Here is a 23,547-nt window from a genome sequence, read left to right as displayed (position 1 = left end):
CAAGAAAAAGACAGAGAAAATTTTGCTTCCACAATGCCTGCTTATAATAATTTTCAGTCTGCTAAAAGATATCAATGGAAGATTCTCTCACAGGGAATGTTAAATAGCCCCATCCTTTGTCAATATTTTGTAAGTCAGCCATTGGAAATGATATGTAAGCAGTTTCCTGAATCTATACTTTACCATTATATGAGTGACATTTTACTATCTGATTCAAATGTAGGTACTTTAGAAAGAATGTTTGAAGAGGTAAAGAAAATTTTGCCTTGTTGTGGATTACAAATTTCTCCTGAAAGGAAACAAAGAAGAGGTTCTATTCATTTAGGTTATAGAATAGGTTTACAAAAAAGAAGACCCCCAAAAGGTACAGATTAGGAGAGATCAATTGTAGACTCTTAATGGTTTTAAAAGATTACTAGGAGACATTTCTATCTATGGCCCACTATTGGTGTAGGTCCTGAAGAAATGAGTAATTTGCTCAACACCTTAGATGGTGACAAGGTCTGAAATAATACTAGGAAATTGCCAGCTGAAGTTGAGAGAGACTTGGCTTTGGTGGAAAAGAAATTATAGAAGGCACATGTGGATTGTGTGGATCCAGAACTTAACTCATTCTGATCATATTGCCCTCCAAATAGTCCCCTAAAGGAACTTTAATGCCAAAGGAATATATTATCTTAGAACTGATCTTTTTACCAATAAACTGATTAAAAATTAAAAATTTGTGTGGAAAAGGTTTCTGAGTTAATTCTAAAAAAAAAATGAGACTTCATCATTTAGCAGGAAAAACCCAGCATAAATTATAGTACTATTCACTAATGATGAAATTGACAAATTGTGGGCAGAAAGTGGACCCTGGCAAAGAATTTGAAGTATTTTTTGGGAAATATTAATAACAAATATACCAAAAGTAAGAAAATTCAACTTATAAAGAGAACTAGCTGGATCCTTCCTCACGTTATGGGAAACACCAATATCTAGAGCCCCTACATTCTATAGTGATGGAAATAAATCAAGAAAGGCAGATTACAAATCAGAAAATTTAAGTGAAGTGGATCTAAGACCTTATGATTCTGCTCAAAAGTCAGAATTATATGCTATTATCATGGTAATAACAGATTTTACAGAATGTCTAAACATAGTTATTAATTCACAATATACAGAAAAAGTTATTTTACATATTGAAATCACTGAATATATTATATGATACAGAATTGACCTTATTATTTATTTAGTTACAAGAAATAATCAGGAATAGGAATCATTCCATATACCTAACACACATCTGATCCCATATGGGCCTGCTAGGTGCTCTAGTATGAGGTAATGCAGAAATTCATAAATTATTTAATGGAATTATTCTAGAGGCCTCAGAATTTCATAAAAACACCATGTCAATAGCAAAGGTTTAAAAAAAAACTTATTTATCAGGCGGCAACAAGTGAAGGAAATTATAAGGAAATATCTTACTTGTTTTTTATACAACCAAACACCACTACCTGCAGGAAGTAGCCCAAAGAGTACTCAAAGAAATGAAATCTGGCAGGTGCATGTGTTCCATTTTGTAGAATTTGAAAAACTAAAATATGTGCACCACACCATTGATACCTTTTCAGGTTTTCAATGGGAAACTGCTTTGAGTTTGGAAAAGGCTGATTTGGTAATCACATATTTGTTAGAAGTTATGGCCATCATGAGTATTACTATACAAATAAAGACAGACAATGCTTCAGCATATGTCTTTAAGAAAAGTAAACCTTTTTTTGCTTATTAAAATATAAAGCATATTACAGGTATATGACATAATCCTACAGAACAGGCATTTATAGAAAGATCAAATTGAACTCTAAAGGATAAGTTAAATAAGAGGAAAGGGATGATACATATCCACAGAAATAGATTGCACAATGCTTTATTAACTTTTAATTTTCTAAATGCTAATGAGAAAGGAACAACAGCTGAAGAAAGACATTGTATAATAAAAAAAAACTATGAAATTTAATCAACTGGTATACTTTAAAGATATGTTGACCTCAGAACGGAAACCAGAACATGTGTTATATTGGGTAAGGGATTTTGCTTTTGTTTTCACAGGATAAAAAAAAAAAAGCTATAGGTACCATCAAAACTGATAAAGATTTGATTTGAACAGCAGCTATCTCTTGATTTTAAGAGATGAGAGTCAGCATGGCCATTTAATCTAAACTATCCTATAAAGCTAACACATGCTTTTCATTTGATCAGATATAACTTGCCAAAAGGGAACCTCCCCAAAATTAGGGTTGGGGAAGGGTTTTGTTTTTCTCTTTTCGGGGAAATAAAGGCATCCAGCTATGGAATCTGAAGACCACTGAACAAATGAAACATCTAAAGAAACAAATCATCCAGAAAAAAATGCCCCAAGAAAAGAGCTGGGTAATGGTGGTGCATGCCTTTAACCCTAACACTAGGGAAGTGGAGACAGGAGTGATATGCCTGAGTGGAGAGAAGAATATAAGGCAGGAGGAGACAGGAACTCATGGCAGTCTGAGGTTTCGTGGAGACAGTTGCAATCTGAAGTTCGGTGGAGACAGATGGAGTCTGGAGATTGCCGTCTGAGGACAGGATCACCTCTTTGGTTCGAGCATTGGTAGAGGTAAAGGAACTTTCTAGTACTGGTTTCTCTGTTTCTCTGATCTTCAGCATTAACCCAAATATCTGTCTCTGAGTTTTTAATCATTAAGAACAACTAGAATTTGTGCTATAGCTCACAACCTTGGATGTAATGCCTTCTTCTGATATCCAGGGGCACCATGCATGCATGCGATGTAAAACTATAAATGTAGGCAAAACATACACACCTAAAATAAAATTAAAATTGGAGATTTTTGCCTGAATATAATTGGATCTGCATTTCTCCCAGGATTTTTACTAATTCAAAAGAATCTGGGAAGTCTAATTTAGAGGGTGGCTCCAGTAAGGGTTTAGTGACCAAAGGAGCATGTGCCCTCAGTAACTGTTCCCACACTTCCTCCCTCCCTCAGGCAATGGGACAGAAGTGCTAGGTCATTTGGAAAAGATATAGGTAGGAAGTGAGGGGAATGATTGATAGGAATATAAATGATGCCAATTATTAATAATGATGATAGTGCTGTTGGGAGTCTCATTTCCTTTTATGATACTATTTCTCTATTATCCCCTGCTTGCATGCCTGAGGGGCCAGGGGCTGACATCTCTTGTCCTTCTTAACCACTCTCTACCTTAATTTTTGAGATATGGTCTTTCACTGGTCTGGAACTCCCCAGTTAGATTAGACTGACTGAAAAGTGAGACCCAGGGATCTACCTATCTGTTTCTGCCTCACAAATGGCTGGATTATGGGCACACCAGCATACTCAGCACTTTTATGTCAGTCGTAGGGATCTAACCCAAGTCCTCATGTATATGTAGCAGGGACTTTACCAGGTGAGTCATCTTTCCAGACGTGGTTTTGTCTATTATCTTAATTGATCAAACAAAAAATTTAGTAGTGTTGACAAAGATGATATCTCTACTGAGGCTTTAATGAGAGATATAACTCACAAAAGACAAACTAGAAATCACATAGCCTGTCACTCTCCACGAAAGAACGTTTGTGGTTATCACCAAAATTATTCTTTGGAATACAAGCTGGAGGAGTCAGTAGAATAATGGCCCCCATAAGGTTTTCTGCATCCTGATCCCTTTGTCCTATGACTGAAGAAGTGTACATTGCAAATGGTAGCAAAGATGTCAGCTGGTCTTATTGAGTTCACTTGAAAATAAAGAGATTATTTTAGATTATCTGGGTAGACTTGGTATAATCAGAAAGTCCCTTACAAGTAGACAAGGGAGCTAGAAGAGATGACATAATGAGCGAAGAATGTGACCTCATGTTGGTGGCTTTGAAGATAGAAGAAGGGACCATGAACTAAGGGATGTGCAGGGCAACAGAAGCTAAAATGAGCTCTATCCTAGAGTGTCAAAAAAGAATGCTGGTAGCTCAAGGTTTAGCCTTGAAGCAAGTGTCAGACATTTACCCATGGAATGTTAGCATTTTTACGTTATTTTAAATCATTAAGTTTGTGGTCATTTATTTCAACAGCAATACAATATTGGTGCTGGGACAAGTTTTAATAAGGGATTTCTAAGATGATGGTGATGACAATAAAGTGATTAAGAACAAACTGTCTAAAAACCAAATAATAATATTAATCATCATCATCATAATAATAAAGAAAAAATAGTATCTTTTGTCCATTCACCTTATGCAAATATTCCTTCCCATCATGGCCAATCTCAAATGACCATGGAACCATCACTGAACTCTGAGTTAGGAAGAGATGTAAATGACCTTTCTGGAGGGGGAACTCACCAGCATAGCACTGGAACAAGTTTAGGAGTGCTTAGCCCTTTAGAATTTCATGGCACACATTAGCAGAGGCTGCTCTTCAGGTGAGAACCTTGCATACCTAACTCAACATTCCAAATTCTCTTGATGGCATTTTCCCCTTGATTAACAGACACTGTAGGAAGTCAGCCACAAAACATAGTCACAATTTCCTGGTGCAGAGTTCCTTCTTTTCAACATTGACAATATTCATTGTGCAGGACAAGGCACATGAAGACAAGGAACTGATTAAAGAATGGTCATTATTGATGTCTAGACTGACTGATGTCAATTCTGAGAAGTCCTTTCCATCCACGACCAATCCAAATGGTGGACACAGTGAATGTCCTTGCTCCCAAGGGACCCGCATCTGAGTGTGAGGTGTTAGAATGGGATAAACAGCATTGTCCTGTGATTTCTACTCCATCAAATTTGTGCTCTGGGATTTCCAGAAGCTTGGGGAGTCTCTTCTGAGCTTGGTAACTTTGTTGTTGGGGTCATAAATTTGAAGGTGTGAAGCTCTAATCTTGCTAATAAACATTTCTGTCGCTTCCTGTTTAGATCGTTTATTCTGGACGACAGCCTCTCCAGGGTAAAGGTTCATTTTGTTGGATTCTCTTTGCTCTTCCTTGAGATGACGTTATATACTCAGGGTTTGGTGGCAGGGAACCCTTTGTAATTCTGTGGCATAGGTTTGGGTGTCTGTGAACATAGGTTCTTGCTTTGTGTATTCTTCATAGAACCTGTGATGAGGAAGTTAGCACTTACTGGGATATAATAACATAGCCTGGGCTCCAAGTGGCTTTAGAAAAACATGCTGGCTGCCACACCTGAGATTTTCAGCTCCAGCCATTGAGTGCAGTCTCATGTCTCCCTTGATTTTGATGCATACTTCTTTCAGAATTGGCGCTCCCTCCGCCCCCAACCATATCTACAGGCTCTCTTTAGAGCTTACAGGATCTGTAGATGATCCATATAGAAAAGTGGTTCTTCTGACTCTCACGGACACCCCTTGAGTTGCTATATTCTCATATTGGCTGCATGTTGGACACAAATGAAGAGCTTCTTGGTCTTTGAAATTATACCGGAGGAAGTGAGTCTGTAGCTCCTTCAGTCTATGGTCTCCAAGATGTTAGGGGCAGTAGACTCAAGAAGCTAGTTCTCTGCTATTGCATGGCACTTTTTACCTGAAAACTGTACCGTCCTCAAAAAGATAGCTGATCTTTACCTTTCGCAAAGGCCACCTCCATTTCACTAAGGCTCAGTGGTCAGCTTCCACAGGTGGCAGAGAGAGCCTTTCAACACAAAGAAGGGAATTTTTTTTTGGTTTTTCAAGACAGGGTTTCTCTGTGGTATTGGAGCCTGTCCTGGAACTAGCTCTTGTAGACCAGGCTGGTCTCGAACTCACAGAGATCCGCCTGCCTCTGCCTCCCAAGTGCTAGGATTAAAGGCGTGCGCCACCACCGCCCGGCTAAGAAGGGAATTCTTTAGATGGGGAGTAGCTTTCTTTTTCCTATGAGGAATCATGGAAAAACTGTGAAGTAGGGATTAGGTAAGATTAAAATGTATTGACCTGGGTTGAACTTGTAGCTTGGGGGTGGACTTTCTGTTTACTTTGAGCATTAGCTGCTTTTTGCTGTGATAAAGCACCATGGCCAAAAGCGATTTATGGAAGGATTGTTTTGGCTCGTGACTCCAGAGAGGGAGTCCACAATGGCATGCATAGTATGGCAGCTACTGTCTGGAGGAGGAAGCTGAGAGATCACATCTTCCACTGCAAACAGGAAAAAGAGAGTATGCATTGAACATGGGCCAAGGCTATGAGGTCTCAAAGCCCACACCTACTGACGATTCTTCCAGCCTGGCTCCACCACCTAAATGTTCCATAACTTCCCCAAGCAGTGCCCACAAGGGACCAAGTGTTCAAATATATGACCCTGAAGGAAACATTTCTCTCTCACATCATCACAGTGTGCGCAAGCCCCAGGGCTCGGTTACCACCAGTCTGAAAAATCAAAACCAAAAATAACAAAGGGCATTGACTTAATGTCATAGCTATTCCTACTTTATCTATCTGTTGACAGAACTGTGCTAATGAAGAAGTAAAATCCCCTTATTTTCTAAACAGGATCATTTAAGAATTTAAATAATGCCAATATGGCGGTACATGTCTATAATCTTAGCACTACAGAGCTGAGGCAGAAGGATTAAGAGTTCTAGGCTACATAGTGAGATCCAGTCTCAAAATAAGGACAACTACAATAACAACAAAGATATAGAAAAAAGGTAACTGAGTCCTGTTAAGCGTTGCGCCCAATGTGCCTGTGTGCTCATATGGTGGTTTCATTGGCATTCAAACTGTCTGATCTTAGTGTATCAGCATGCATAATGTGCTTTCAATAGCAGGGGAACACCTTTATATTTCAGAGGCGCTGTTCTCTGTTCTGTAGGAATTTAATTTTTTTTTGATCAGTATGTAATACATCATTTTGTAAGCAGCTGTTTCCACGTTTCCCTCCTTTCCCTTTAGCATTCCTCCATGCCTGCATTGAGCATATGCTCCTTAAAATGGAGACTCCTGTGGCAGTTGTTTTTCTTTCAGGTACTGTACCTCATGCATAGTAATGGCTCAGCTCGTGAATGATTGCAGCAGCCTTTCAGTAAACAGACAATGAAGATGCGAATCTTGTTTACCCATCAATGCCAGGTCTCTCATGGGGTCATTGTGATGTGGCGGTGGGACTGACTCATGAAGAATGAGTCACAGCTGACTGACAACTCCAGTTGCAAAAATGGAATGTTCTCCTCCAAGCTGACAATGTGAATGGTCAATGTGAGAATTATTCGACCAATTAAGATTATTGAATGGAATTCGGGATCGATAACAATAAAATAAGAATAACTGGAATGGGCAAAGAATGCTTTTTTCCTAACTTCTGAATGGACACTTTTGCACCTGAAAAATAAGATAAAAGTTGGTGTGATGCTTCTACCCTGAACAGCAAAAAGTATCTGGAATCTTCTCTTTCTTGAGGTCCCCCCACCCCCTGGAATGAAGGGCTGGCAACCCAGACATAGCAGCTATCTTGTAACGTTGCTATCCCAGGAGCCCACTGATGATGCTGGTTAGTGTATAGAGCTAGAGAGAGACCACTGTGGTAGATGACACCATAGCAGGCTTCCATTTCTTATCTCTCCATTGCTCCCCAGAGGCCAAGGGAACCCTTAAGCCTAGACATCAACTCTGCTTTGTTGTTGTTGTTGTGCATGAACTACTCAACAGCAGAAGTTGAGGAAGACAAATTAGTTCCAGAAAGGAAAACTCTTCTGCAAACAAAGTGTGCCAATGATCAAGAGTTAAGTGGAGGTCTTAGAATTCTACATATGTTAGAGGATACATCCATTAAAACAGAACAACAGCTGGCACATGATGAACGGTCTTCACCTGCAATCACGGTTGCTGTCATTTCCGTTGCTGGCATTACCAAAGTATGTGGCCACCAGCTCCATGCTGTTGTTCAATTAAATGATGTAAGCCATCCTATTTTTCACTCTCAGTCCTTGCTAGCCAGAATCCTATGTTCTGCCTCCTTGAGATTGCCATTTTCAGATTCCATGTATAAATGGGATTGGTCTTTATTTATCTTTCTGCATCTGACTCATTTCAGTGGATCTGAAATCCTCCAGGTTTACCTATGTTTTTGCAAATAGCAGAATCTCCTTCTTCGGAAAGGATGAAGAGTTTTCCACTGTGTATAGATGCCACAATACACATGTGTTCATGCACGGATGGCCATTTAGGTGGATTCCACGTCTCAGCTACTGGGAATAGTGAGTGATACAGCAGCACAAATACAGACACCTCTTTAATACACTGGTAGCAGTTCCGCTGGATACAGACTCTAAAAATACTTTAAAAAGTATTTATTTTATTTTATTTTATGTATATGAGTGTTTTGTCTGCATACATGTGTGCTTGCAGAGGTCAGACAAAGGCACCAGATTCCTTGAACCTGGACTTACAGGTCGTTGTGAGTTGCCTTGTGGGTCCTGGGCTCTGAACTGAGGTCCCTTGTAAGAGCAGCAAGTGCTGTTAACCACAGAGCCATCTCTCGGGTCCCATCTTCAGCTATTCTAAATGTGTTAATTAATATGCATATACTATAGGAAAACAATCTAAGCAGAATGAAAAGGAAAGGCCAGCCTATGCATTTCTGATATGCTTTACATACTTGTTTCTCAACATTACATTATGCTGTTTGCTATTTTATAAAGGAATTTCACTTTGACTTAATTATATCATTGACAGCTTTTCAATATTTTTCCTTGTCTATTCTAACTGCCAATGAGTTAGTAGATCTTATACTTTTATGAGGTATTAGAATCCACTCTCTCTCTCTCGTTAAAAAAAAATTGCTTCATTTAGCAGGGATTTTTTCTGTTATATCCAAACAGTCTTTGGGAATTTTTTTTTAATTTAATTTTTAAATTGACCAAATCTTGATACATTATACCCAGGGCCAAGAACTGGCTTTGGGTCTGAGACTCAACTGTCATTCACTTTCAAGAGAGCAACGTTCTTTCTTCAAAGTTATTGAAATGGGATCACGAGCAAATGTCTGTTATCTTAAAAACAGTATTCAGCAAATTTGTTTCAAACAGAAACATGTCTGGCAACCTTCAAACTGTGAGCACAATGTTTGGGGAAAAATGATCATTTCACAATCTAGAGCAGTTTTCCATCAGCTTGCGGCTCTTTAACAACCTTCAACTCTTCTGGTATACTGGTAGCTTACCTGTTATGATGCTGGAGGTCTTTATCAAGTGTGACAGATTCAGGTCTCAGAGTGTGCTGATATTTACAGAGGTGAATTGAGAATTTACAACATGATTATTTGAAATAGTCTTAGTAGGAGTGTAACATTCCAAATAAACTGTTGCCACTTATTTGTAAGAGGAAGAGATTTAAATAATTGACGGGGAGAGGGGGCAAGACACCCATGGTATTTTGTGTACAAAGGATTTGAACACAGTCATAAGGGAAAACAAAAGATAATAGAAAGAGATTTTAAAACCACAAACTCTTCACCAGGTCACTTCTTACACAGAACATCAACATTACGCTTTATTCTACCCTGTTCCATCAAGTGCTGAGCAACCTCTATTTGGCCAAATATTCTTGCATTGTACCTCGGCTTCGGTTGGATACCGTGAGAACTCTAAGAAGAGGTCACTGTACTGAGTTAAATAGGCTGAATGATTCATTCGGAATCTCTCCTTATAGTTTATTAGTTATATCGCCAGTTGACAGAGAACATATTTTAGTGTTACTGCCTTGGAAACAGGCTTAGATTACTTTTGATAAGAAAATTGGTAAGGTGTAGAGTGGAACATTCATCATATAGAATAACAGACCCATAACTTATACACCTAGAAATCAGTGGTTATATGAAAAGCAGTGCACAGTAGACTTTTTTTTTTTTTAGAAAGAATGCCACCGAACAATACAAACTTCATTTGAAAAACCTCCTGTTATGTTTTTTTTTCCACTACGATGTATTTAATCATCTGTGACTCTGGAGTTTGTATCTGCGCACGTGCACATGTGCTGTCACTACATTGCCACAGTAAATGTCGCCGAAGAATGAGGAACTAATGAGGAGTAGGGGCAAACTCTGGAATGAATTATTCATGGAAAGGGACATCTGCAGAACCTAGCATCTAATAAAAACAGGGGGCAAATAAGTCAATGTTTCCTTTTCGTGCAAATATTAAAGTTTTTGTGTGAGACAGCTGTCATTACATTACCTGCCTCGAAATGACTACTAGAGAGTGAAGAATAAAAGTTGCATTTTACTTCTTATGGTCATAAAGTTAAGCGATCTAATTTAATGTGCTCATTTAAATAAAAGACATTTTAATAGTCCTATAACCCAGGAGTCTGCTCATTAATGGAGAGCTCTGCAGAAATGGGGTACCATTCTGTTTATCTCTGCTGTCAGGGTGCTTGGAGCTCTGTGGAAACAATTCCAAATGACCGCAGTTGTGCGTGTTGAGTGTACAGCAAGCTCACTGGACCCCTCAAAGCCTATGGTGCCTTCCACTTTCTCCTCTGTTATTTCTCAATGGAACTTAGCATTTTCCAAGTTGTTCGAGAAGAAGAATCCTCTAATTTTTTCCTCCAATATTGCTAAAAAGATAATTTAAGTCTCCTTAAATTGCAAAAACACGGGTGTACCATCTGCATAAGTGAACACACAAGAAGACATGAAGTCATTTGCTATAAATAAAAACCAGTTTATGTTTTTAAACCTGAGATTAGCCACATTTTAACCGTAAGAAATTGAAAGTGAGGCTTTTACTGTATTTAAATAGCACAGCAAAAGTGATCCAAAGGCATAAGAGAATTTCTCTAAATCTCAGTGTAGACATTTTAAAGTACACAGACTCTGACTCGCTGGCTTTGGAGCATTGAGAAGAAATGCAGCTTCTTCTCAGATGCCTAGATGCTGTCATGTTTAGACTTCCCTTATAGTGGCCAACAGCTTGGGAAAGTTCCTCCACCTTTTGGCAAGGGCACCAGTATGCTCTGAAAGTCTGAACTAGTCAAGGCAGAATTGTCCATAGGAAGGGACAATTAGACACAGGAATGAACTAGAATGAATTTTCTATTATTCTATTTATTTGTTTTTGTTTATTATTATAAGTGTGTGTATGTGCATGTGCACATGCATGTGTCATGGCACTGACTCGAGGTTAGAGATGACTTTGTGGAGACAGTTTTCTCTTCTCACCTTCGCATGTGATCCAGGAATCAGACTCAGGTCAGCACTTATTTATTTATTTTAGCCCACTTGAGCCATCATTGTGACTTTTACAAATGGGAATTCCATCAGCTTCCTTCATCAGACGGTTATTGAATGACTGTAAAGTAGAAGACACAGGTTTTATTTTGTTGTTGTTGTTGTTTTGTTTGTTTTTTCTTTTTTGGTGCAATAGAAGTTCAGGCTAAGTAACTCAGTATGTGGCTCACCTGCAGTTAAATATATACTCTAATTACTAAAGCTCATAAACTGATAACTCAATTTGTCAAAGACCCTGGCCATGTTTCAAGAATTCAGTGTCACTAGGACATACTACCAGCTTGGACGAAGCAATGAAAACCATTTGGATCAGCACCGTATATTCTCTGTGGCCAGGACAGTCAAAGATGTGGTTCTGTAGCCTTTTGTGTTGGCCGTAGTTGAGGGGATGATGAATGACCCATTTGAGAGGTTCAGAGAGGACCCACCAAATGAGCTCAGAGAGTACAAGATCAAGTCACACAGGGTGGTTAAGACAGACAGAGTATCAGGAATAAGTAGTGTGTGAAGTATGACAGGTATTTTTGTCCCAACAATGAAAAAGAGTTGAATTAATAACTTAGGATTGAAGACAAAATGATACTTTCTCCTTACAAAGGAAGGCATGAATCCGGGGTGGCGAAGAAAGGCAAACAGACTAAGGTGACCACTTGGGAACACTGAGCCCTGAAGCTACTGGAATCCTATGCAATGCTCAAAGGCAGAGATAGGACCTTTTTTTTTTCCCCTCTGAAGGAATTGGTAAACCACGAGAATTTTAAAGTTGGAAATGTGATTCAAATGTTATTTTGGGAAGATGTATCTGGCAGTAGTGTGCTCGCTGGATTGGGTGGAGAGAGAACAAGCTGATAGACCATATTAAAGTGTGTTGAAAATAGACCATATGTGCAATTGTAAGAGTCTCAACTTACTTTGGACATAACACAGTTGTGAACTTTGAATAAAATAAGATTATCTTGTAGTAGCATTATTAGCATCTCAGGTCCCTACAGAATCCTCAATGCCTGATTTCTTCACCTCTTTCAATATCCTACGAATCCGAAGGCTGCAAATTACCCACCCTTTGAACTAGAGCAACAGAAAGGACTCTGGGATCAGAAAATGAGAACAGTGGAAAAATAAGGAACTGAAAATGCAGTCTAGCGACAAGAAACTGAATCCAAAGACTTTAGAGTGAAAGTCACTCTGGAGACTCGTGAGGTGGAAGTGCTCATCCGAATGGCATCTGCCCCCGGTGCTAATTCTGCGGACAGAAGTGTACAGAGCCAGGGTGTGCAGGCTCCAAAGATAATGAGATGCCACTGTGGGCTGCTGCTATGTCTCTCCTCTCAGTCATGCCTTCATCACTGCCTTCTTATAAAACTATTTATGCCACAATAATTGGCAAAAATGGCCAGCCCATTTAATGAAGGTTTGGCTTGAAAATTGTTTCACTTAATCATGGTATGAAAGTGATACTTATTTAGTAGAAATTGTAATTTGAGTTTTAATCTTCTCTTTGGCAGGTGATGTACCATATGATAGTCTTTGCTGCTGCTTGGCAGTGGCATCCAGCCATATCTTGGCATCAGCCTTGGGATCAGAAGGGAACTAACTGGTCCTTTACAGTGTGCAGTGTTGCTAAGCTTAAGTAATGTGCAATCAACACATTGTCCACCCATTGCATCTTCAATTTAGGGTGGGTTTGTGAGACTTAACTTTACTGTAAGTTGAGCGCCATTACTATACTGCTTCTCCTCATAGCTTTGCCCACAGAAACCACAGAAACATAGACACGTCTTTTTGCTTTTTGAAAAGACAAAACTAGAAAATAATGACCTTGTGGTGTCTGTGTAGTCATGCCAGGATCAGACATACCAAATCTTCCAAACTGGAGCTTAGAATTTTTGGTGTACAGATGGACCTGCACTGTTTGCTATGGCCCCTGTACCTTAAGCTACACACATTAAGTACTTTTGAATTCATTCGTTCATTCCTGCTTTGCTGTGTACTTCAAGTCACCCAAGAGAGAGGTGATTCCCTCTTCCTGAATTTCTCCCAAAGATTTTACATAGCCTGACCTGTGATCTATGGACAGGAAAAGCTTTCTGCATGGTTTCTTTCTTCCTAATTGAGGTGGATAACATGCCTGCCTTTAAGTTCAGACAATAAAAGCTTTCCTGCACCTTAGGTGCCTCCATCACTGTCTACTGTTCCTCCTTCAGCAATAGTGAGCAATTACTGTGAGCACCTCTGTCATCACCAGCTACCATTGGTTGAATGTCTGCTGCATACTTGCTAGTCTCCTGAGAACTTTTCACAGTCTTATGGGATCTACCAACCATCCTTTTAGCTAGAAGCTCTCTTGTTCCATCCCCCAGATAAAGAAATGGGATCAGAGAAATAAAGAAACATGCCTACTCATTTAAGGAATTAAAATGTGATGTCAATTCAATCTTGCAATGCCAACTTCTAATCATTGACTAATGTTGGTCTCTCCTAGAATAACAAAGGCTCGCAGGGTCTTTGTAAGTAAAAATTGGCTGTCCTTCAGGGTATCAGTGATGAGAAATAAAGCTTTTTCACAGTTTCCCTTGGTGACTGTTTTGATACTATGTTTATGAGTGACGGACTCTGCTTATAGACTGTTCAGGACCCTGAAACCATAGCCAATGATTGGATTTTTAGTAAAATGCCATCTGAGAATCCCTAGGTTGAATTAGGGTCCTGAGACGGAGACAAATCTATGACCACTCTTTCCAAGTCTTTCAGAATTAATAGCTCTGATGTCAAATAAACAAATAAAGAGAGAGAGAGAGAGAGAGAGAGGAGAGAGAGAGAGAGAGAGAGAGAGAGAGAGAGAGAAACCCCAAGCAAAACAGCCATAAAATATCAAACTATTTGGGAATTTCCAAGTCCAACAAGTAGTAAAATAATTATTTGAGACATCACCTAGCAATGTAGTTGATGGGGAAAATACGCACATCATGACTATTTAGTAGTGTGCTATGCTGTGGATAAATGGCTGCAAGGTCAAAACTGCTCATAGCACACTCTCGAAGGACTGGAAGACAACAGCCAAGTGAGGACTGTGGAGCTGGCGCCATCCCACGAGCTGGGTGTGGAGCACGGTAAAGAAATCTGTTGTTATAATGTCATGTCTGTATATATTCACACTTACGCTTGGACATGCATCTATTATAGTAACTCAGTAAAATAACCCGAGGAGGTGGAAATTCCTGCCTAGACTTGGGTTTTCAGACATGCTTCCTTTCTTCTCAACACCCATCACGTGAGAAACGGCAGCTCGAGCACAGACTTGGCAGGCAGAGCCTGTTCGTGTTTCCTTAAACACTCTTCTTTTCTCTGCAGTAGTACCTATTTTGAGAGAACTAAGTAGCTCGCTGCCCAGACTTCCGAAGGGCATTGAAGTCTTGTTTGGAGCACATAATTTATGCTGTGCTGAAAAATAGCTGTGACTGTAACGGTGCCCAGAGAACCTACACTCGCTGCAGACCAGGGTCTCATTAATATGCAGTATTTCATTGACAACCTTTTCTAAGTAGGTTTGAGAGGATAATGCCTTGTTTGAATAATAATATGGCACATTTTGCTATTCAAAGCACTTTATCATAAATCACCCATTTCATTTCATTATTATTTTTTTAATAAAGAGAGGGATAAGACCAGAATTATTACCTATGGGGACTCAGAAGCCCAGAAAAGTCACAGAAGTCACAGGGCAGGCTCTCAGCAGAGCAGAGATTACCAACTGTGACTCTTAGTTCCCAGCTCTGTTGAGCCTTTTAAAAAGAATGTGTGGGCACAAGTGTCCCAGGCAGAATACTGAATTTCCAAGCACAGCCTCTGCCTCTTCTATTCCAATAGCTTTGCTTCTAAGCATCATTTTATACTTGTGGCCATATTAGGGAGCTACAAACAAAAGCTTATATGTCAACCTATTCTCTTAGTAAGTAATTTTAAAAACCCAACCAGAAAAGCAAATGAACTGCTTTTTTTTTTAATATCTTGTTTGCTTACTTGCTTATGTATTCATAGACAAGCTCTTACCATGTAGCCTAGGTTGGAGTGGAACTTTTTATATGCACAAGCTGGTCTCGATCTTATAATTCTGCTGTGTCAGTCTCCTAATGGCTGGACATACACATGAGCATATTGGTTTTGAGACCCTCCGTAATTTTATTTTAAAATTTCTTTGAATATATACATGCTAGCATCATACCATGTAATGATGCCATGTGTGTATGTATATGTGTACATGCTAGAGGCTCAACACGATCTTCTACTTTGATGTCCCTTGCTGTGATAGATGCCATGACCAACATAACTTGGGGAAGAAAAGGCTTTATTTCAGCTTATAGGTCACTGTTCATCATCAAAGGAAGCTGAGGGAGAAGCCTGGTGCAGGTGAACTTGGAGGCAGGACCTGAAGCAGAGACCATGCAGGAAAGCAGCTTACTGACTTGTTCCCAGACTAATGTCCAGTTACCTTTCTTCTACAGCTCAGGTTTACCTGCTTGAAGACAGGACTGCCCACTGTGAGCTGGACATGCCTGCATCAATGAGCAATCACGAGGATGCCCCAACAGACATTCTCATAGGCCAATCTGATAGATAAAATTCCTCCGCTGAGATTCTGTCTCTCTAGGTGTGTCAAGTTGATCACCAAGATCAGTCATCACACAGGGAATTGCTATTTTCTTATTCTTAAAAAAAAAAAAACCCTACAAATAATTCTGCTCTGCTCATAATTCTTTTGTTCTCTATAGGCCCATATTAATATCATATTCAGCAATCATTATATTTTACCTTGCTCATATAATTGCAAACAAATATGTATATACTGGACATATACTCCCACACCTCTGCTTCGGCATGGTAGAGGTATACCTTTGGCCACTGCTTGTAAATGTGAGATTATATCATAAGACTTTTCTGAAATTTAGTTAACAGTGTTTATGAAAATGCTTTTGTCATATCGCATGGCCTAGTTATAGTTCCTAGTCTCTAGTAGCTGATTGCTGTTCCATCCTAAGGAAAAGCCTTATGCATCTAACCGTTTGCTTATCAACAATGGCTATGTGTTCTAGATCTTGTCTTTTATTTTTATCACTCGAAAGAATTCTATATGAAATATATTCAAACAAGGCTGCATGAAATATCCTCACCTAACTTTGCTTTTATTTCTGTTGGAGAAAGAGTATTTTCATTTTAGTGGATTTGACACATTGCTATATTGCTCTCTAAAAGAGGTAGCAAGGCTTTACTTTTTTTTTTTGCCATCGTTGTATTTGAGTCCTTATTTTATTTTATTCAAGCTATACTGTTTCTTTTTATCCAGGTTAATACAAGTGTACTAATTTCTATTTCCTTTCTAATTTCAGGGCAATCTGAGAAGGCAATCATTATTTTACCTGTAATCCCTCAGTTTCTACTGCTGACCAAATTATGATTCTTTGGACATGATTGCTAGCTATTTGTACTTTTTTGTTGGTTTGGAGACTAGATACCATTGTAGCCTCAGCTTCCAGTCTGCTAGGTTTACAGCCCTTCACCACCAAGTTAAGTTTAGCTCTTTGGATTTGCTCTTCTGTGAGCTTGCATAACTACCCCATGCCTCTCTATCTGTGGCTCTCCCCACGCCGCTCTCCTTCCTTCCCTCTCCTCCTCTCTGCCTGTCATTATTTATTAACTCTTTGTCTGGTAATTCATTGACCAACATTTTTCCTATTCTGAATTAATGCTCTGGCTCTATATGTTTGTTGTCTTTGCAGTTTAATTTTTCAGAAGTACCATGTGCCTTTCTTTTGTTTCAAAACAGTTTTGGCTAAAATTGCAAACAAGGTCTCTAAGATCTTTTGAAAATATATTTTATTTTCTAATTAATCTAGATTTAGTGTTTTAGTATTGTAATACACGAGTCATTGTGAGTGATTAAATAATCCACCCTTTTCCAATGAATGAGATTTGTACCTTGTTTCATAAATCCTGGGATTCTGTCATTTAAACCCATGGTATTCCCTTAAAAAACAATTTTTGAAACTGAGGGAAAAACACAACAATTAATTGTCTAGTGTCACTATGCCAGACAAATTGCCAGGTAACCTCGAAGGACTGTTTTCAAAATCTAAATGCTATTTTAAATTAAAGGGATTTGTGTTGATTATTTACTTTCTGAGAGAAAGGAAGACATTACAGGACAAGAATGAGACGTGTGGAGTTCACACAACAAATAGGTGGAAGAAATGTGAGTCTGAGAGCTAAGTTACTAAGCACATATGTTTCAAAATGTAACAAATGTCTGCAAAAAAATAAAGTCCGCAAAAAAAAAAGCATATAAGCATGCTGCCCAGTATGCACACTGATGGTATTTGTTCTTTGTAAATGCATCCACAGCCTCTCCCCAAAAGTACCTATACCATCCTAGACTTACGATTGTTTTAACTCTAGTATGTAATAGGTAGGTGTCAGCTCTGAAATTGCTTCCATGGTAATATTAGACTTACAAATACAAAAGAATCAAAATACATCTTTGTCAGCAAAGAATTTGACAAAGTCTTGTCATATCCCTGTGTTTGGAAGAAAGCCAGGTTGTGTGCACAGATAACAGGAGGTCAAAGCACACATCCTAAGCTACTGGTTAATTGAGTGAAATTCTGGATTTTTGTACCAGTGGATTATTTCTTTGGCCATCAGTTTAATATTTTGACAGAGTCCAGGATGATAACAATAAGAAGAAAGTTCCTGCAGTTCTAGGTAGCTCAAGCACTGGGCCCAATTTCCTGACAGGTAGAAGGCACAAGGCTCAAAACGACCTCAATAGATTATGACCAGGTGATGATATTTGTCTAGAATTTTAGGAACTCTCATTTTTCATATTCTCTCAAAGAAAATAAACCATGCAAACATTGAATTTGAACAAGAACGATATTACAAAGGAATTTATGCTTTTGTGCTGCATTTTTCAGTTGCAGTGAGTTGTATATCCTGACCAGAAGTACTTAGGTAGATATGGATATGGCACCAGAGACTGTATGCTTAGACAGTTTTTGTTCCAAGTTCACTTCAGCGCTATCTATATCTCAGGCATTCCTGGAACGCTCCAGGAGGAAAGAAGAAATAAGATGTCATATCTGACATCAAGAAACTTAGAGTTAATGGGGAAGGCAGACTCAGAACACAAATCATGTTGAGATGTTCAGCAGGCTGGGAGTGCTGGGTATGAGTTCCTAGGTACCACGCACAAAGCTCTGGATCCAAAACTGGGTGTTATGGTGCACTTCTGTAACAGAGGACTCAGGAGGTCAAGGCAGGAGAATCAGAATTTCAAGATCATCTTAAACTACATAGAGCCCAAAGGCAGTCAGATATATGAGAACCTATCCCCAAACAAATAAAATCAGTTAAAGAAGCCTACGGAATTTGTCAACGGATTCTCATTTTTCCTTTACAGCGTCTTACCCTACAAGGTGTTCCTCGAAGACTTTGAACTTAGACTGTTAAGAGTCCATGCGGCTCTGGGTCTAATAGTAGCCAAGCTGCAAGATTTCCCTAACTGGCATTTCAAGAACAGCAAGGGCTGTTTAAGCGAAATCTGATTACTTATGAAATGATCCCAAACTATGTGTTTGGTTTGTTTGATGATGATTAGGGCAGATCTATACTAGAGAAAGCCAGGCTGTTTCAGATACTGTGTTCTTCTTACAAGAACAGATCAAAACAAACAAGTGAGTGATGGCAACATGTTTTCTTTCCTGTAGAAACAGTAGTTACCCCACCTGTCCATCTGGTTTAATCTCCTTTAGAAGGATGTTCAGTCCATCACATTTGGCCTTGGAGATAAGTTCCCTGATACTGCTGAGCCTTCTCTTGTACTCACTTTTTCTTAGTGTATTAGGTCTTTTAAGATGATCCCAAATTGTTTTCTCCATTTTTTTAAAAAACACCAACCCCCCCAAAAAAATTCAGGGGTAAAGGGACACTAAAAAAAGTTAAACTCTTTCATATTTTTCCTTCCTCCAGAATCTCCCAATGCATATTATCCTACTAGAGGGACATCATGCCGTTTAAGAAACCATGGTCTGTAATTATAAGAACAAAGAACTTTTTATATAAAACATCAGCCAGCATTACTGGATACTTGAAAAATACCACTTTAGACAATACAATATATGCATCTTGAAAGATATTCATAACAAAAATGCAAGAAGTTTGCTTGTGGTATTAAGTGCTATTGTTGTTATTATTGACACAGAGTCTCACTACACAGCTCTGGCTGGTCTGGAATGCCCCATGTAGACCAGGTTGACCTTGAACTCTCAGAGATCCAGCTGCCTTTGTCTCCTGCCTTTATTATTTTTTAAGATTTAATTTTATTTTATGAGGATAATTGTTCCAGTGTGCATGTATGATGTATTTATGCAAAGACTTTCAGAAGCCAGAAGAAGGCATCAGATCTCTTGGAGCTGGAGTGACAGGTGGTTGTAGACTACCTGAGCTGGCTGCTGTGATCTGAAGCTCATGCCTCTGAAAAGCAATAGGTGCTCTTAGCTGCTGAGCCACCATCTCTCCAGCCCCTGGCTTTCTTTCTCTTAAAAGCACAGTATCACTGCATGTGTGTCTTACCAAAGGAAAAAGTACACAGTGGAGAAAAGGACCTCAAAACAGGGAATGAGAAGAGGAAGAGCGTGTGTGTGTGTGTGTGTGTGTGTGTCTCAAGTGTACACACGTGTTGGGAGAAATTGGATAGGATGAGTAAACACACTGCAGGTTTTTTTCTTCTCAGCATTTAGATTCATTAGGCAAATAAATGTCATTATTTATAGGATTTAAAATAGTATATACATATATATCCTCATATGTTATTTTTATACTTTCCAGATTCATGCCACGTGTACAGCGCAATGCCATTTTAAAGTGGTCGGTGTCACTTTAGGAGGACTGCCTTGCAGTGGGTAACATTTGTGCTCTCAGTTTTATCGTTAAATGGGAGCAGAGAGGTTGGGAACTTGCTCAAGGCCTCAGAAGAAACAAGAGAGGGGACCAGGGACCAACTTTCTAGTCTCCATTTGTAGAAGCGCCCATTAAACCCTGCTTTGTGTCATGAAAACCTAAAATACTTGTTATGGTCCCTTAGCCTTAATGGCTTTCTCTACAAGCCTGATTCAACTGCCCCTTTCTTCTACATCCCTGGGACTCCTGCAGCAGCAGCCATGATCTTTTAGCTCAGTGTAGAGTTCCTGCATTGCCTCTCACTGAACACAGCAATCTTCTCTACCTGCAACGTGCTTCGCTGACCTCCAGCTCAGGGAACTTTTCATTTACATGCACAGTCAAATTAAATTTGCCTGGCCTTTGAAAACTTACATCTGTTGAGTGTATAATTTGTATTGCCATTTGTTCCACAGATGTGTAACAAGACAAATACCTGTCCAGGCTTACCCAGGATTCAGAAATGCTTACGTTAATCATGCTTCTGGAAAGAGGTTAAGGGCTATACAATAAATCAGTCTCTGAATGGTTTCACTTGGAAGGACCTGGGAGAACAGGGTTATTTTTATCCTAGGATGCTTTTAATTTGAATCAAAAATGCTTTACCACATGTTCTGCCACAAGTTCAAAAGGATTGGTAACAAACATTTAATCTTTTTCTTCTCGGATTGGCGCTAAGCCCTCATCAAAAAGCGAGCGCAGTCAGGCAGCTTATCTCCCTGAGCTGCTTCCCTTAATGTGTTCCTAATTATAGTCGTATATAGTGCTCACTGTGGCCGATTGAACAATATGGCAGTGATTTCTTTACAGGCCTCCCTGCTCTTTGAACTGTGAGTACAGAGGGCTAGAACAGAACCAGATCAATGGGATTTGAGTGCTGGCAAATCAAGCCAGATGTGATCTTTAGAGAATACATTTCCAGCTGTTTCCCAGGAAAGGCTTTAACAGATGCTGGGGACCTTATCGTTCTTGTCACCATTGCCACCCTCATCACCTCGCAAGTCTCTGCAAACCGCACAACTATTCTCGCTTCTTCCTAAATCATTAACCGCCATGGAGTCTCTCCGATGCTTGAGATGGCGGCCGGGAAACATCGATAAGCCCATGACCGATGATGTGGGAAAGGAAACGTAGGTATTGTATATCGACTCTCTATGTTCACCAGTGCTCCATGATGTCTGCCTGAAGGCAATAGCCCAAATTGTCAAGGTAGCAAATGCTCACATTTCCATGCGTTTGTAAGGTGGTAGAAAACATAATTCTCATTTTGGGGCACAAATGGTGCTTATGGCTTTGTGGTTATATCTTTTTACCTTCCACCTCACCATCACCAGGTCATGCAATATCCAAAATCTTGCCTTCCAGAAAGACTGATGCTTTCTGCGGAAGAGAGTAAACTTACTAAATCCCAAAGATGTTACTGCAGCCTCGAAGAGATTCTCTGTCTAGTATCTATATATATTTTACATATAATATACATATTAGACATTATATTCTTAAATTAACCAAAGTAATAATAAAAGTAATATACAAATACAATGGTATGCTTGTATATGTATATGCAATGATATCATTGCATATGTATATTACTTTTATAATTACTTTGGTTAATTTGGGAATCATTTGGATGATGGCATTGATGAATGGTGGAGGGAGTCACAGGGTTTCCCCCTTCAGTGTTAGCGTTCTGTGCAATGATTGACATCTCCTCTAAAAGTCACATTTATTAGACCCAGTCTTCTGTAGTTTGCCCTGGTTCCCAAGGCCTGTCTAGTCTCCCTACAGAACTTTCTCTGGGTGTCTCCTGCCCACAAGGTGAAGGTATTATAAATCCACATATAAGGAACTTGAGGAGAGCCAGAATTAGTCAACTTAAGTTCAGTGTAATCTGTTGTCAATTAAATCAGGTTGGTCAGATAAAACACAAGAAGAGTACGTCCCAGTGGGAGGTCAAGGTCAAGAATATGCAAGTGTTTGGTGATTACAGAATGACTAATTGAGGAACAAAACTGCTTTTACTAAAATCAATGGCAAAGCAAAAGGAAAACTGGAGGAGGAGCTAGAGGGGGAACTGTTCGGGGGACACAGCACAAGGCTTTGCTTACTCCTTGCTCAAAACACTTCCTTATTTTTTTAAAGTTAATTTTCTCTTCTTGGTTTGTAAATTCCTCTGGATGCCTTTTGATCTTCATTTAATCCTTAATATTTCTAACTTGAAAACAAAAAACTAGGTAAATAAATATTTGGTCATAAACTTTGCATAATAGATACTTAATGCATGTTTCAAATATTATAATTCTGGTTTTGACTATCCTTACCTGAAAAACTCTTAGCCTCTGGTTCTTTTTTCATTTAGTGTTGTGTTCTTTTGAGACAGGGTCTCTCACTATATAGCTCTAGCTGCCCTTGAACTTACTATGCAAGTAAGTAGATCCGGCCTGCCTTAAACCCACAGATATCTGCCTGCCTCTGGCTCCTGAGTGTTGGGATTAAAGGTGTGTCCACAAGCTGGAATCAGTCCTTGTAGTAGGTCTTAAAAGGAACAGAACAGAACTAAGCTCCCCTTCGGTGATAGAAAGGTATTGTTCATCCCTCTTGAATGATGAACTTTCAGAATATTTTTTCAGAGCTGACTTTGTACACATGAGTTGTAAATCATGGGTGTTTAATTTAGTTAGATAAAGTCAAATTTTAGGGACTGCACAATTTTATATGAGAGCATGTAAATAAAATAATGTATTAAAATAAAACATTAGAGGAAAACAATGCATCTTAATCTGGCATGTATTAGTATAAAGATAACTGAATGAATGTGATTAATCTCACAAAACATACCTTGAAACTTCTTTTCCTCAGATGACACGCAAATAAATCTGTTTGGAGGTGTGATCTCAGTATTTCTGGTTGAGCACCCTTATTGACTAAAGATGTCTCAAGCATATATTCTTAGCACATGTGTATTTATTACTCAATTGTACACCTACAACTCTTATGATTTGTTTTGTATTTAACTTTTTCCCTTTGCTTTAGAGAAAGCTAACTTTCAGTAAGGATTAAGATGGCCTTCGTTCCTGAGCCAGTGGTTTCTCTTGCTCCTGTCTTGGGTGGGAACACTCTGTTTTGGAATAGACTGTGGCTCTTAGGAAGTATCTGCAAAGCCTTGCCTCTGATCATTGCCAGCTACAAGTTTTCTCTCTTCGTTAAGACACAAGCACAGCATAAAAGCAACACAGAGGCTGCCCTTGTCTGTGCAGGAAAGTTCCAGAGCCCTGCCTGTGCACGGGAGGAGGTCAGATCACGTAGAAG

The sequence above is a fragment of the Chionomys nivalis genome, chromosome 12 (assembly GCF_950005125.1).
Source record: "Chionomys nivalis chromosome 12, mChiNiv1.1, whole genome shotgun sequence".
NCBI lineage: Eukaryota > Metazoa > Chordata > Mammalia > Rodentia > Cricetidae > Chionomys > Chionomys nivalis.
This window is presented reverse-complemented; position numbering follows the sequence as displayed.